The sequence below is a fragment of the Equus asinus genome, chromosome 8 (assembly GCF_041296235.1).
Source record: "Equus asinus isolate D_3611 breed Donkey chromosome 8, EquAss-T2T_v2, whole genome shotgun sequence".
Classification (NCBI taxonomy): Eukaryota; Metazoa; Chordata; class Mammalia; order Perissodactyla; family Equidae; genus Equus; species Equus asinus.
Genome location: NC_091797.1, coordinates 97038185 through 97054489, shown reverse-complemented (window position 1 = coordinate 97054489; position 16305 = coordinate 97038185). Strand labels below are relative to the sequence as shown.

The window sequence follows — 16305 nt, the reverse complement described above, 5'->3', positions numbered from 1 at the left end:
TGCTGCCCCATATTAGCTCTCCACAATCATCCTCACTACACCTCACCATGAACTGGTTTCCCAGCCCTTCCTTCTTGTCCTCCAGCCCTGGCAGTGGCAGTCAACTCTGTCCCCACCTGCTCCAGCCCTGACCAGTGGTGCACCCTCCTCCAACTCCTGTAGCCTCTTAGCCCGAGGCTGACCAGCTCCTTGTACCCACCATGTTGGGCCTCCCTGGGAGAGTCCCATGTCTGGTTCTCCAAACACCACTCCCTGGAAGCCCCAGCTAGTGGCCTGACCCAGACCCCACTCTGAAAGCTGCCAGAGCAAAGGCGGGGGGTGGGGGGAGCTGAAGAGCTGGTCCCACTGGATCCATGGTGGGGGAAGCAGGGGTTGCTGAAACCCAGGCCATTTGACTTGCCACTGAGAACATTACTCCATGCATCTACTGGCCTAGCTGTGTAGGCAGGGTAAGAAATCTACATTTTGCATCTGCGTTTTTTTAATTCAAAATTTTTTTTTATCTTTTACTTTTTGCTGAGGAAGCTTTGCCCTAAGCTTGATACGGACTCTGATATCGGTTTCCCCACATTAAACCCAGCATATATGGGGTTAAAACCAAAACACTCTTTCTCTGCTTACTCCCTGGCTTCCTGGCTCCAGAATCCATTATCCTCCGTGGAGACAGACACCACCAAGGACAAGCATCTGGATTCACTATCTCCTCCCCACAAAGAGATACAGGCTGGTGGGAAAGCTGTTGACCAGCAAGGCTGTATGCTTCCCCCCCCCCCCGCAAAACCCCAAATAAAGACCCTTCCTTTTAGCTTTTTGGGGAGTTTGGGATTTCAGCGTTAGCTGCCCTTCCTCCTTGCTCAGTGTTGTGCAATAATAAAATTCCTGCTTTCTTCCACTACACCCAGTGTCAGAGATTGGCTTGCTGTGCAACAGGTGAGCAAACTCACTTCAGGTTCATTATCAAGCTGACATCTCTAGCCAATCTTGCTCTTTTTTTTTTTTTTGCTTGAGGAAGATTAGCCCTGAGCTAACATCTGCTGCCAATCTTCTACTTTGTAGGTGGGTTACTGCCATAGCACGGCCACTGACAAGTGGTGTAGGTTCACACCTGGAACGCAAACCTAGGCCGCTGAAGTGGAGCACACCAAGCTTAACCACTAGGCCAAGGGGCCAGCCTTGTATATGTGGTTTTTAAAAAATTTTACTTTATATTTATTAATATATTGATATATAATTTATATTTGTAAATTATTATACATAACTTATATTTATGTATTTATATTCTCTGTATTCAACTCCTTTTCGGTGCTGCCTGCTCTACGAAATTCCAGCTCATTCAGGTCGTGCTTAGAATAGCCAGGTGAGGGGCTCTTTCCTCTGTAGGGTAAACACACACTCTCCTGTGGACCAGCAGCAGGAGTGGGGGATTCTGGGGGTGGTAAACTGAGGGCATCAGTCACCCTTCCAGACCTTGGAAATTCTGTTCTTTCACCGAAGTGTGGGGGGTGGGTAATTCTTCGGCCTCCTGCAATGACCCCGTGGGGGTTCTCCTGCCCCCATCTTCCCCCGCTGCCATATGCCCCCCTAGTGGGTGAGTCCCACCCGCACCTGCTGCCTGCTGGCCTCCGCCCACCCAGGAGAGCCAAATCTTTTGTCCTGCCGTCGTCACGCCAGCCCGGCCCAGACCCGCCAGTGTCACCATCTCCACGCAGTCTACGCACTGCGCTGATTCCCACAGCTCTCCCAAGCCCGCCCTGCCCTCGTGCTGCTTGGAAACCTCGCGATACTTTCTTTAAGACCCGCTCCCGCGTCCCAAGTCTCCCAGAAGGCGGAAGTACCCCTCCCTCCCTCCTCGAGCTTCCCAGCCACTTCCTCCCTGGACCCAGCACTGGTCCGCCGCGGGTGCGCTTGCAGGAGTCCGGTGACACGTCTGCCCCTGACAGGCCCAGGCTTGAAGCTTCGTCCCAGCCCAGGACGCCGGCCTCGGCGGTGAGAGGGGCGCTGACAGCCCTCCCCGTTGGCTGCGCTGCGGGCTGTAGAGCCCCTCACAGGCCCGGCCCTGTCCCTCCCGGCCGGTGCTGCTCGCGGGGCGCCCGCCTTTCACGGACGGACGGGGCTCGGGTGCCGAGAGCTGGCAGCACAGCCTCCCCATCAGGGCTCCCTACGCCCCGCGGCCGCCAGCCCCACAGCTTCCCGCCCAAAGGGAAGACCAATCAAAAGAGCCATCTTGGCAGGTCAGGAAAATAGCCAATCGCAATTGGGGACCCAGCCTGGCCCCGCCCCCAGAAGTCGTGCGAGCCACTGGTAGTCATGCAGCTAGTGAGCCAATCAGGACTCACAGGCCTGCAGTTGCGTGCCTGGCCTTGCGCCACGTGGGAGTGCGCCTGCGTGCAGCCAGACGGAGATCACCAAAGTTTGGCGTGCTGTGGGGGAGGAGTGTCCGGTGCAAGCGCGTTGTCCTTGGCCGGCGGCGCCGGGACCGGGCGCTAACAAGGATCGTGTCCAGAGATTGTGGGTCAGGTGTTGGCACCCACTGCCCTCGCCTTTCCAAACTCTTTCTTCGGAAGCAGCACCAAGTGTTGCGCTCGAGCTCTCTCCTGCGTGTCTCTGCTGTGCTGGGAGCTCGCGAGGGCGCTTAAACAATGGACAATATTTACAAGGTCTTGTAATAAGGACAGAAACCGGAATACGCGGAAAAATCTTGCTTCCCCCATTAGATATGGTTTTTCCCCCCTGGTTGTTCATACTTATAGTTTTTTTAAAAACAAAACCAATAAAATAGGAATAGATGTGCTGACATCCCCTCTTTCTTGCACCGAAGGTAGCACCCAGTATGTGTTCTTGCACCTGTGGTTTCATTGTACGGAAAGTCCGGGTCCCTCAGTCTCAGCTCCGACGATCTGCACGGTCGTTTGCCCCGCACGGTGTCCAGAGCGTGGCTGTGGGTCAGTCGGCCTGTTCTGTGTCGCGGAGACTCGGGTGTTTCCAGCCTTGACCCAGAACGCTGCGGTGCGCGTCCGCGTGTGTGCCGCTTCCTGCCGTGTGGGTGTGCAGGGGCTGCCAGGGGTGGAGGGCTGGGAGTCTGCAGACGTGGGCAGATCCCCTTCTGTCGGCGATATGCGAGGATTCCTGTTTTCCCATACAGGGTGGGCTTCTGCCTTTAACTTGTTCCATTTTGTATCCTCAGCTCATAGGTGTCTCCTGGGTAATTCTTGGATCAATATGTTAATAGTTTACATGTCCGTGGAACCCAACCATCACCTCTGTCATCGTGCACTTCTAGAACAAGCAGTGCCCAGAGACAGCCTGATGTGGTGAGAGGCCAGAATGACCCTGGGACCGGACGTCACATGGTCCAGGTCAAGTTTCACTTGTTCCCAGGGAGCTGAGGTTGACGGGTAATCATCTCAGCCTCTGTTTCCCCTCATGACCACCGTGGTAGCTTCCAAACTTTATAAAAAGCATGCAACTATATAATAACTCACAGTAACCTCTGGATCAACCTCTCCTTTTGTAGAAGTTGGTTTTGAGGCTTCTGTTATTGGTCATTGCACAGCATGAAATCAAGCTGCTCACAAAAATGTTTTTTAGAGGTGAAGTATTCCAAGTGTAAAGGAAAAGTATCTTCTGTTGCCTGACAGGTGAAAGGAAGCTTCTGGATTAGAAGAAATGTGTGCATTTCATCATTTTTAGGAACTACTATTTTTAGGAAAGTCTTTGTCTTTAAAAAGAGAAATACCATGATTAATACTTTCAGAAGAGCTATTCAACCATTGTTTGTTGGTATACTAGATCTTCTCAAGTTGAAATGCCTAAATATGATTTTAAGAGTTCATGGTACTTAGTTAAACCAACTAAATTGAGAAACCTCAGGTGAGGGGGAGGTGGTGATGAGTTGGTGTGAATTTAACCTACAAGAATTTACACTGATCTTCTCTGAGATAGCGTTGGCCATTCCAGGTACTTTCCATTTGTGTTAGAAGGGTTTGTGTCTCAAGATGAATGTAATGGAAATCCCAGCCACAGAAGTTTTGATTAAAGTCCTGCTTTCTGCATCCTAGAGCCTCATCACAAAGTTGAGAACCTTCTGGAGAATTTGTTTTGCCTCGAAGGGTAATTTTCCTTCTGGCTCAGTATTGCAGTTTGATTGGAACCAGAATTAGCCCACTGGCTGTGAATTAGCCCCTTGTCTTTCACTGACTAAGGAGGAGGCCAGAAGCAGAATTTCTAGGCTTCCAGACCATCACTCTTAACGAGCTAGGAGATTACAGTGCTGGGTTAGGGAATCAGAAAGAACTCAAAGTAGTCTGAGATTCCTGAACTGTAATGTGCTCATAATTGTATGATGAGAAAATAATACCCATATTTGACATGACCTGGATCCTGATGTGGCCATTTTAACTGCCTATTTAATTTTTATTCTGTTTCTCCTTGAGTAAGTTCCTAATAGGTGTAAGGAATTTGTCCATTTCATCTATGTTATCCAATTTATTGGCACAGAGTTCATAATATCCCTTTATCCTTTCAATATTTTTTTAGTGTCAGTAGTGACATCCTCTTTTTTGTTTCTAATATTGGTAATGTGTGTCTTTTTCTCTGGATCAGTTTGGCTGGGGATTTATCAATGTGATTGTTTTCAGCTCAGAGAACTAGGTTTTGGGAGCTGGCCTGGTGGCATAATGATTAAGTTCACGTGCTCCGCTTCAGTGTTTCAGGATTTGCAGGTTTGGTTTCCGAGTGTGGACCTAGCACCACGCATTGAGCCATGCTGTGGTGGCATCCCACATCAAATAGAAGAAGATTAGAACAGATGTTAGCTTGGGGCCAATCTTCCTCACAGAAAAAAAGAACCAGGTTTTGTTTCATTGACTTTCTTCTTATTTTTTCTGTCTCTCTGTTTTCTGTTTACTTTATTTCTGCTCTTTATTATTTCATTTTTCCCTGCATAATTTGGATATTGGCTCTTTTTCAGTTTCTTTCTCTTTTTTTTTTTTTGGAGGAAGATTAGGCCTGAGCTAACATCTGCCACCAATCCTCCTCTTTTTTGCTGGCCCTGGGCTAACATCCGTACCCATCTTCCTCTACTTTATATGTGGGACGCCTGCCACAGTATGGCCTGATGAGTGGTGCCATGTCCGCACCCAGGATCCGAACTGGTGAACCCCGGGCCGATGAAGCGGAACATGTGCACTTTGCTGTGCCACCGGGCCAGCCCCTCTTTTTTCAGTTTCTTAAGGTAAAAGCTATGTCATTGATTTTGAAACTTTTGACCGACTTCCTGTGTCTGTGTTCATGAGGGTTACTAGTCTGTAGGTTCCTTATACTGTTACTGGTTTTGGTACAAGGATGATGCTGGCCTCATAGAGTGAGTTGGGAAACGTTCATTCTGCTTCCATTTTCTATAAAAGTTTTATAGGTCATTGATTTTAGACCTTTGTAACTTTTTATGATATGAGTGTTTATTATATATATTTGCCTCTAAGCACTGTTTTAACTGCATCCCACAAATTTTGGTATGTCGTGTTTTCATTTTCATTCCAGTGAAAATACTTTTTAACCTCTCTTGTTATTAGTTTCCAACTATTTGGGGGTTTTTCAGATTTCTTTGTGTTACTGATTTCTAATTTAATTCCAGCATTCAGAAAACATATATTATTGGAAGTTTCTTATTAGGACCTTTACTAACAGGTGCTTGCAGTTTAAGTTTTTTAAAAATATCAAGTTGTAAACTTTTATTACAAATTAAAAACGAGGTTCTTAGAAATGTAACTTGACTAGATATTAAACAATTTCAAAACCTCTCAGGATATATTGAGAAAACTTAGGCTTCATAACAAAAAAAAAAGTTTGTCATTTTCCAAGAGGCATCTTTAGGTAAAATAATGAAGATCCCATGCTGCAGAGATAATACAGATGGTTCCAGCTATCTGGTCAGCAGGCAAAAAGCAAGCCCTTGAGGTCTTCTGCTCTGATCTTCTGTTCGTTTCTCGGTGCTGGAATGTCATCTCCATCTCTTCGTGTTGGATGACTACAGACGGTGGTGGAGGCGGGAAGCCTGCATCTACGCACCCGCCCTGCTCAGCCAGGAGGGGGGTTCTCAGCTGGGGGGCAGCTGCTTTCGTCTCCTGGCCATCTTGTGGTCTAGGGATTTCTTGGCCTCTGTGTTGGTGGTTGAAGGTGCGCGGTGCTGACGTTGAGGTGGCTGCTTACAGTAGGTCTCCTGTCCCTGATCTTCCTGATCTGCGTGGCCGTCCTCTCTGGCTGTCTTTGGTGAGGAGGGTCCCTGTGGCACTGTGGTCTATGCCCTGATACAGCTCCTTCTACTGGTCTGCCTTGTTCTCCTGCACCCTGGGTGTCAGTCCCCTCCATCACTTCTCCCTGCACAGGAGGGCTGGAACACTGTGGTTGTCACTCACAGGGTCTCTACATGTAGTGAGGTGGGGACCATGGCCTGTGTGCAGTCGGGAAGTCACTGTGGGGCCTGGTCTTCAGGAGCATTCTCTGATCCACCGTTCTTCCCGCTCACACTATTCTGGTGGTTCTGCTGGGGGGTGTGGAGGCCCCTGTGATGTGAACAGCAGCTATGCTGGCCCCGGGCTGCTGCACATATACTGTGTGCACTGCAGCTCCGCCAGGCCTGTCACATTCGCTGCCTCCGCCCCGTTCTCCATCAGCAGCATCAGACTGCATACTCTCCCCATCTCCTGCACTGGAAGGTCCTCGCTGGCCTTCCTCCTCTGTGGCGGTCTGGGTACCAGTGCATCTTCCCTGTTCCTTCCTGTGGATGAAACCATATCCACTTCTTACACTGAACCATTTTACTGTTCCCAAGCCTGTGTCACAATTACCCTCTTGTGCCTGCACTCTACCCGTGGTGCTGGGCTTGGTGTCAGCGGCACAGGGGGCGGGGGCAGCTGAGGGTCTTGGCCTTGCTGCTCAGGGTGTGGTGACAGTGGCTGGGCCAGCTCACCCCTCAAGGGTGCAGTGACGGAGACTGGAGCTGGAGGCAGGGCTGCTCAGGGTGTGGTGATGGTGGCTGGGCCAGCTCACCCCTCAAGGGTGCAGTGACAGAGACTGGAGCTGGAGGCAGGGACGCTCAGGGTGTGGTGACGGTGGCTGGGCCAGCTCACCCCTCAAGGGTGCAGGGATGGAGACTGGAGCTGGAGGCGGGGCTGCTCAGGGCTCTCTGGGCTCCGCTTTTCCTCCCACTACTGAGCAAACTCTTCTTTGGATTATTTGGGGTTTACTGAGACTTGTCTTTGGTTGGTGGGGAATGTGGTCTCTTGGCAAATGTCCCCTGTGCACGTGAGAAGAATGTGTCCTCTGCTGTGTTGGGGGGCGTGTTCTGTAACATCAGTTCAGGCAGAGTTGTGACAGTGCCGTCCAGGGCTTCTGCATCCGTCCTCGTCTCTGTCTAGCTGCTCAATCAGTGATGGAGCAAATGTTGAAATCTCGGACCGTGGGTCGTCTGTTTGTCCTTTCAGTTCTGTGGGTTTTCTTTGTATATTTGAAGCTCTGTGTCTAGAAGCCATGACTCTCCTGATACACAGCCATCGAGGACTGTGATGTCTTCCTGGTGAACGGCCCCTTTATTATTAGGAAATGACCCTCTTCTCCTGGGAAATTCTTTGCTTTGAAAGGAGCACTGTTGGTCCTGGCCTGCGCTCTCCCCACTGGACCCTACATGTGTGTGCTGCTCCCTGGGAGCTCCCTGCGGGCCAGGTGCTGTCTGGCAGGGCCTGCCTCCCACCCCCAACCAGAGGCCATCGGGGGCATCAGAGAACTGAGAGACCCTGAGTTCCTGCTAGTCTGTCCACCCAGCTGTAGGTGGGAGCCCACCGTGGCGCTCTTGGAGAAGCACGAGATGAGTGGTGGAGTGGGAGGCCCCAGCATCACCACCTGGTCCCTGCATGCTGGAGCAATGTCCTTGCTGCCCCCTTCATGTGCCATGCACCCCTCCCACACCTGCTGTCCCACCTCATCCAGAGCGGAGTTTCCTCTACCGCCACTTGGAGGACACCTGGTGGGGCGGTCTGTCCATGCCAGCCTCCCCTCTCCCAGACAAAGGCACGTCTGCGCTCAGAACGCGCTGCTGTCAGCAGAAAGCAGATGGCACAGCATGCACACCGCGCTGCCCCTGCAGCCGCCCTCCTTTCCTGCGGTGGAGCCTCAGCCTGCCGGGTCTCTCTCCTCTTTCCTGTTCCCTGTCTCTGGGCTTCCTGCACTTAGCACAGAGTCAGGTCTGCTTTTTCCTCCCTCTGACAATCCACCTTTATTAGGTAATTACATGGAATGTGTAAGGACACTGATGTGACTATGGGCGTGGTTGGATTTAGATCCACCAGGTTGACGTTTGTTTGCTATTTATCCCGTTTGTCCCCAGTTCTCTCTTTTCCTACCTTCTTTTGGGTTAATTATTGGTATGATTTCATCTTATCTCCTGTGTTAGCTTCTTGGCTCTGCCAATTCATTTCATGTTTTGTGGTTGCTTTGAGGATTCCTGCCTCCATCTTCTGTTTGTGCCAGTCTGCCTTCAGGTGACACTGTCCACTTCATGACAGTCCACTTCCGTGTCCCCTTCTTGGCCTTCTGCTATTGACTGTCATATTTTACTTTTATATGAGTATTAACCCCACAATAAATCATTATTTTGGCTTTAGTTTTCAATTATATTTTAAAAATACGGTGAAAAGTTTTTGATATTTGCCCACATATGTAGCAATTGTGATGTCTTCATTCCTTTTCTAGTCACCATTGTCCATCTAGTACTGTTTACCTTTTTAAATTTTTTTTTTTTGCTGAGGAAGATTCACCCTGAGCTAACATCTGCTGTCAATTTCCTCTTTTTGTATGTGAGCCACCACCACAGCATGGCCACTGAGAGATGAGCAGTGTAGGTGTGCTCCCAGGAACCAAACCTGGGCCACCAAAGCGGAGCATGCCTAAACTAACCACTCGGCCAACTGGAGCTGCCCCTGTTGTTTCCCTCTGCTGGAGGGGTTCCTTTCACATCTCTTGTCGTCATGCTCTGCTAATGATTAATTCTCTCAGTGTTTGAATGTCTGAAAAATATTTTGCCTTTTTATTTACAGTTTTATTGAGGTATAATTGACGTAAAAATAAAGTACTCATTTAAAGTGTATAATCTTACAAGGGTTAACATTGATTAACACATTGATAACCCATGAAACCATCACCTCCATCAAGATAATGAACATGTCCATCACCCCAAGTTCCCTCGTGCCCCTTTGTGAGCCCACCTGCCCCCCTTGGCCCTCCCACCAATCTACTTTCTATATTTTCTATAGTTTTATGTCAATGGGATCACTGAGTTCATTGGTTGCTGTGGTTTGGATTCTTTCACTCACTGTGATTGTTTTGAGATTCATCCATGTGGTTGCCCATGTCGACATGGCTCCTTTTATTGCTGAGAATCACCTTTCTCTGTGGCAAAATACACATGACACAAAATTTACCACTTTAACCATTTTTATGTGTATAATTCAGTAGCACTAAGTACATACGTGTTGTATAACCAGCACCACTATCTGTTTCCAGAACTTTTTCATCAGCCTCAAATCTTGTCTTCTGTGGTATATAATCTGCTGTTAATACATCCAGTGTGTTTTTCATTTCAGACACTATCTTTTTTATCATTATTTTGATTTATGTCTTTTTAATACCAAACATGTTCCCTTTATCATGCTAATTTTTCCTCTACCTTCCTGAGCATGTGGATATATAACAGTTATTTTAATGTCCTTGTCTACTAATTCTATCATCTATGCCATTTCTGGGTCTGTTTTTATTAGTTGCTTTTTCTCTTCATAGGGTCATATTTTCTGGATTTTTTTTCGTATATCTGGTCAGTTTAGATTGGATACCAGACATTATGAATCTCACATTCTCGGGTGCTAGATTTTCTTGGTATTCCTTTAGCTGTGTGTAGGGTTTTTTGGGGATGCTATCAATACACCTGGGAGCAGTGTGAACCTTTGAGGCTTGCCTTTCAGCTTGCTTAGGTGGGTTCCGAACAGCCTGGAGTGTAGGCCTCACTGGGCCCTGCTTCTGAGGACCTCGTGCAGTGTCTTTGAGGGAGAGGTCTTACCAGCGTGGCGGCTGTGAGCTCAGGAGTCCCCTACACATGTGTGCCGAGCTGGCCGCAGCTGTGGGCTCCGTGGGACCCCCCACTGGTCTGCACAGAGCTCTTCCTGCAGCTCTCTCCCTGCCAGTCTCGGCACCATGGTTTCCAGGTGCCTTGGCCTCCCCGAACCCCGAATCCTCTCTTCACAATCGGGGCATCCCTGGGCTACGGGTCTCCCTTCCTCTGCTGCAGCCGGGAAACTCCCCAGCAGGCTTCTGGGGCAGGAAAACGCTGACTCTGCTGCCTGTTGTCCAGCGGCTAAAAATTGTTATTTCATATTTGTCTGATTTTCTAAGCCATTGTTAAAACAGGTGGTAAATCCGTCCTTAGGTGGAGGCAAAATTGCTTGACTGCTTATTTTATATTAGTTTTTATATTACCTACTGATTGCTTGGAAGATGAGTTCATAATGGCAGTATTCCTGTTCATAGTTCAAGTGTGTCTCTATCCACATTGGATGGTGGGTGTTCAGATATGAAATGATCATGGCAGGTCATGGGATGTAATGACTGAGAAAACCTGCAGACATCAAAATGTCTTGCAAATATTAATTTATGACATCAGGTCCCATTTGCATGTCATAGACAGATGATTGCCGTAAAGATGAGGGTCTCACCTTTATGTTCTGGTTTGAAGCGTGAGTGCATCTCTACCCACGTGGGGCAGGCAAGGGTCCCAATTGGCGATGTCTGCTGGAAATGATACTGCCTCGATCATGGAATTCACCTGATGGTCAGATGCCAAGTGACAAAACCATCGGCGGTGGGGATGACTCGTTCAACACATTCTTCAGCGAGACTAGGGCTGGCAAGCATGTGCCCAGAGCAGTGTTTGTGGATCTGGAGCCCACTGTGTCGGTAGGTACATGGACACTCAGGGTGGCTGTCCTGGGAGGGTGGGAGAGCCTTGCTAAAGCCCCCCATGGGCTCCTTGGATCCCCCTGCAGAAGGGACAGACATACAAGTGTATGCCCATGGTCACGTTAGGTCACACACTGGAAGGTTAGTGCCTGGCATGTCCATGGGACTCAGGCTCCTAATTGAGAAGAACCTGCAGTGAGGTTGGCCGGCACTGAGATGGGCTGGGGGTGGAGTCACTCGTGGCCTCCTCGGCCCCGGCCAGGTGGTTGTGTAGACCCTGTCTGCAAGGCACCCGGGCACTGGTCCCTCCTTAGTGCTGTGTGCTCCCTCAGGCTGGGGCACGAGTCTTTACCTGCATCTTAGACACAGAAAGCTCACTATAGAATATTCATTGGGTTCCCCCAGATTAGAAGTCTGAAGTAGTTTCCAAGGAGAGCTGCAAAGAGAGCGCCTTCCAGTGGCCACCAGGAGATGACAGAATGTCACCTTGAAGCCTGTGAGACCCGGGCCACATAGGGTGCCCTGATGGGACTGCCCAGCAACAGTCATGCTGGGGACTGTCTAGCCTGTAAGGGATCTTTAAATTCCACCCTTGGCTGTAGCTATGGGGATGGAAGAAACACGGTCATGTAGAGTTGCCTGTGTGCGGGTGTGAGAGCTCTCCTCCCTTCTTGGGGAACTGGTCCCGCTGGCATTTGTCCCGCGAGTTGACTGTTCTTTCCTAGAGCCATCGGGTGAGGTTGTGGTCTGTGTATTACACAGAGACGTGTCCTGTGAGACACCGATGCTGCTGACCTACAAGGAACAGCGTGTGCTTGGTAGAAGGGTACAGTCCCGATCTGTCCACCCTGGTGAGTTAACAGCACGCCTAAAGACTCGTGGCCACTGTGTCCTCTTTGTGGAGGAAGTGCACAGGGACCCACAGCAGCCCTTCCACCCGGAGCAGCTGATCACCGGGAAGGAAGACACAGCCAATAATTACCACAGAGGCCATTGCCCCATCGGCAAGGAGATCGTCGACCTGGTCCTGGAAGAGATATATGAACTGGAGAGGAAAGCACTGAGAAGGCTTCCTGTGGACGCTGTCCTGGACGGGAGGGTAGTAGTTGGAATGTGACCAGAAGGACATTTTGGCAAAACCGAGGCCTTAATCACGAGTCCACAGTCTTACCCTCCAGTGTGGCTGTGGTGCATCCACACATCTTGACCGTCTGTCTGCTTTGCCTCTAAGAGCAATGCATGTTCACTGTGGAGGGTGTGAACCATTTGATCTTGCAGAGGAAGAGAAGTGACCGGGGCTGGCTGGAGGTTGCTCTGTGCCTTCTGCCCACATTGGCTCCTGTTCTCTGCTTTCTCTCAGGCGGGTCTGTGTGCGGGGCTGCAGGGCTTCCTCATCTTCCACAGCTCCGGGGTGGCCCCAGCTCTGGGTTTGCATATCTGCTCATGGAGCGCCTCTCGGTGGACTATGGCAAGAGGTCCACGCTCGAACTTGCCATTTTCCCAGCCCCCCAGGTTTCCACGGCCGTGGTGGAGCCCTCCAACTCCATCCTGACCACCCACATGACCCTGGAACATTCTGATTGTGCCTTCATGGTGGACAAGGAAGCCATCCATCTATGAAATATGTCATCACAACCTGGATATCAAGTAGCCCATGAACACCAACCTCAGTCATCTCGGGCAGATGGTGTCCTCCCTCACAGCCTCCCTGCAATTCCACGGGGCCTTGAGCATGGGCTTGATGGAATTCCAGACCAACCTTGTCCTGTACCCCTCCATCCACTTCCCCCTGGCCACCTGCACCCCAGTCATCTCAGCCAAGAGGGCCTAACACGAGCAGCTCTCCATGGCCAAGATCACCAGTGCCTGCTTCTAGCTGGCCAACCAGATGGTCAAGTGTGACCTTTGCCATGGCCTGCTGCATCTTGTACAGGGGGGACGTGGTCCTGAAAGACGTCAACGCAGCCATTGCCACCATTAAGACCAAGCACACCATCCAGTTTGTGTATTGGGGCCCGACTAGAGCTAAGGTAGGACTGGGTGATGGGCAGTGGGCCGACCCATTAGCAAGCAGCAGACCCTGCCATGAAAGATGGCCCCTTTCAGAGAATCCCCTGTTCCCTGCAGCTTGGCTCTTGGCCGTAACTTAGGGACCCAGAGTGATCGTCTATTCAGGGGCATCTTTAACTTCCCTCCTGAGTCATCACACAACAGAGTAGAAAATTTTATGAAGGACTTTTGTTCCTTTTCTTGGATGGTAGAATTAGTGTGGGACATGTAGGTTGGACTGAGAAATGGAGGCATTTTCCTGGCATTTTGGTAATTCGTGCAGATATCTGAAATGGGGGAATTACTGTGAACCAACTGCTATCCCTATCACTTCATTCCATGACTGTGTAGACACCGCATTCACCTTAAATTCCTCTGCAGTGCTGGATTTAAAGAAAAACTATCATGGATCTTTCTGTGAGGAAAATGGCAACATCTTTATTTCCATCTTGGTAAGCCTAGAAATTCTGGCTCAAGTTTGCCTCAGACCACAGTTTTCCCCCTTCCGTTGGACACGGATGGAAACTCTGCTGTCGCTCTCCAGCTTTGTCCATCCTCGGTCACTGAACCCTGGGGATCCTCTCCCTCGGGACTGTGCCTCCCTGAGCCTTGTCACGCCTCCTCTGCCTGCTCAGACCCTCCCTGCTGCTGCTGGGCCCACTGTGGGGGTTCTGCACTGGGCCTTCCTCCTCTGGGCCTCCTCTGGTTCAGGGTCAGCGTGGTGGGTGGCCCAGCCGCCTGGTTCTGTGAATGCGTTTTCTGTGGACACAGCAGAGCTGCTCATGGGAGGATTGTTGTGGCTGCTTTTGCTGCCAAGACAGAACTGAGGGGCTGCAACAGAGACCGCGGGGCCCACCCAGCCTAGACCATGTAGTGTCTCGCCCTCTCCAGACAGTGTTTGCTGACCCGGGCCCCAGCTGACCCCGTGTGCTGCTGCTGAAACCTCTGGTCACGTTGTCCCTTGGTCTGAAACCTGGAATGCCTCCCCTTTGTACCAGGCCTGGAATGTCACCTCCTTCCTCCTACTTGGCACACACATAGGCCACCTCCTGGTGCAGTGGGAGCAGCAGTCCTAGGGCCTCTGACAGTGTCCCTGTCCCCCTGCTCTGCACAGGCTGGCTCATTGGTGGGAAAGCATTGGTAAGATCTTCCCTCGTGACAGAGCCACAGTTGTGTGCTCTGAGTCTGTCGGGGTGGAAGAGGTTTCAGCCACTGAAATTAATCCCCATCCTGTTGACGCCTGTGGCGATAATAGCATATGAAGAATCCAGGGCAGTGTCCCTTTTCAGAAGGAAGACAGTCCTGTCACCTGGGCTCCTGTCACATGTCCCAGTTGTTGGGACACATCCCTTCAGGCAGCTTGGGACCCAGTCAGGGTGGCTGACCCCGGGGCTCCTCTGTCCCTGTTTTCCTTGTCTGGAGTCCAGCACCCTGCTCTACTGGCTTCTTGCCTGGCACCAAGAAGGGCTCAAGGACTGCAGGGTGAACCGAGCCTTCTCCCAGGTAGCCAGAGGGGACCTGTGTCTTCTGTTCCCGTGATGCAGCCACAATTTCTGGGTTTGACAGAAGCTTCACAGAGCACTTTCTTCCCCTTCTCTGGCAGGTGGGCATCAACTCCCAGCCCCCCACCGTCGTCCCAGGGGAGACCTGGCCACAGTGCAGCAGGCCGTGTGCATGCAGAGCAACACCGCCACCATCACCAAGGCCTGGGCCTGCCTGGACCCTAAGTTTGGTCTCATGTATGCACAGTGAGCCTTTCGTGCGCTGGGATGTGGGGAAGGGATGGAGGAAGGAGAGCTCTCTGAGGCCCGGGAGGACCTGGCAGCTCTGGAGAAAGACTACGAAGAGGTGGGTGTGGGCTCCGTGGAAGCCGAGGCCAAAGCAGGGGAAGAGCGCTGAGTGGGAGTGTGGCTGGCAGCCCTCCCTGTGTGTCCTCCCCCCACTGTAGCATTACAGGGCATGCTTCCCTATTAAAGTGGCTGCGTTCAACCTCTGTCTGTCGTGGTGCTCGGCTGGGACACACTCGTCTGCCCACAGGAGCGGGTGGGACCCCAGAGCCGGACAGGCCACATGGAAAGCTGGTTCAGGCTGCACAGGGCTGCGCAGCTGGAGTGGGCGGAGCACCACCTGCATCTGTAAGGAGCCACTGCTACGTGACACAACCCAGGGTGAAATAGTCAGTGTTTCCAATGCAAGGTTTCAAAGCCCAAAGATTTACTAAATTCTAGGAAAACTGAGTTAGATTTTCAATTGAATTTTCATTTTTCAGGCTCCTCCATTGATGGGGCATGTGGACGAAAGTAATAAAAGCTTAGAACTGGAGTAGTGAAATCTGAGGTCTGTGGAAGGAGGGGTGTCCACAAAAATCCCTGAAACTGTCAGACAAAGGCATAAGGTCAGGACATTTTTGGGGAAAAAGGCTTTTTTGGATTCTCCACAGCATTTAGGACCCACAGAAGCTTAGAAGCTGTAGATGACAACACAATTCATCCTCGTCCTCACTGTCCGCAGTCTCAGTAAAAGCGTCATAAGTTTCACTTTAAGCAAAACATGCTGACGTCTCTCTATAAAAGACCTAGTAATACGGGTATTTTCTCTGAGACCCAAACCTGAGGTTGAGGAGGGGGAGGTCATTGGTCTCAGTCACTTGTTTAGTTCAGCTGTAGCATAACTGGGACCAGCACACGGAATGAATTCTAAATCTTTGTGTATTAACAGATTCAGAAGGCAATAGAGAACATCGTGAACGGACCCTCAGCTTTTCACAAAGCTTTATTACCAACTGGAGTGTCAACAAAAATAATCCATAACCAATCTATAAATGAAAATTTGGGTGAGTTTATTGTGAGCTTAAATCTGAGGATTGTAACCCTGGAGAGTCTTTCCACAAAGGAACAGAGCACTCCAAAGAAGTGGGGGTATACAGGGTGGTTATATACCCTCAAAGAGGATGTTTCACATATGATTGAAATGTCCCTTTTACAATAGTCACGAGGCTGCTCTGTCAGCACAGCGATTGATCGAAACAGCAGATAGGCCTGCTGTCTCAGTGAACACCACAGGTTGGCAGGTCTGTTGCCTCGAGCTGGGCTGTCACAGACGAGCGCTGCAATCAGTTCCCAGCCTAAAGAAAGACACTTAATCTTTAAGGAGATGCCAACGTTGGGAGGGGGAGGGAAGTTGCACCTTCATCTCAAAATGTCTAAGCAGATATACAATGCATGCTCAATGGCCACAGTCAGGCCCTTTTGGAAA

The 16305-nt window shown here is 50.4% G+C and overlaps 1 pseudogene; it reads left to right on the top strand.

Moving 5' to 3' along the window:
* LOC106822090 (tubulin alpha-3 chain-like) overlaps window positions 1-14994 on the top strand; it is a 101369-nt pseudogene extending 86375 nt beyond the window's left edge.
* Window positions 14995-16305: the final 1311 nt, after the last annotated feature.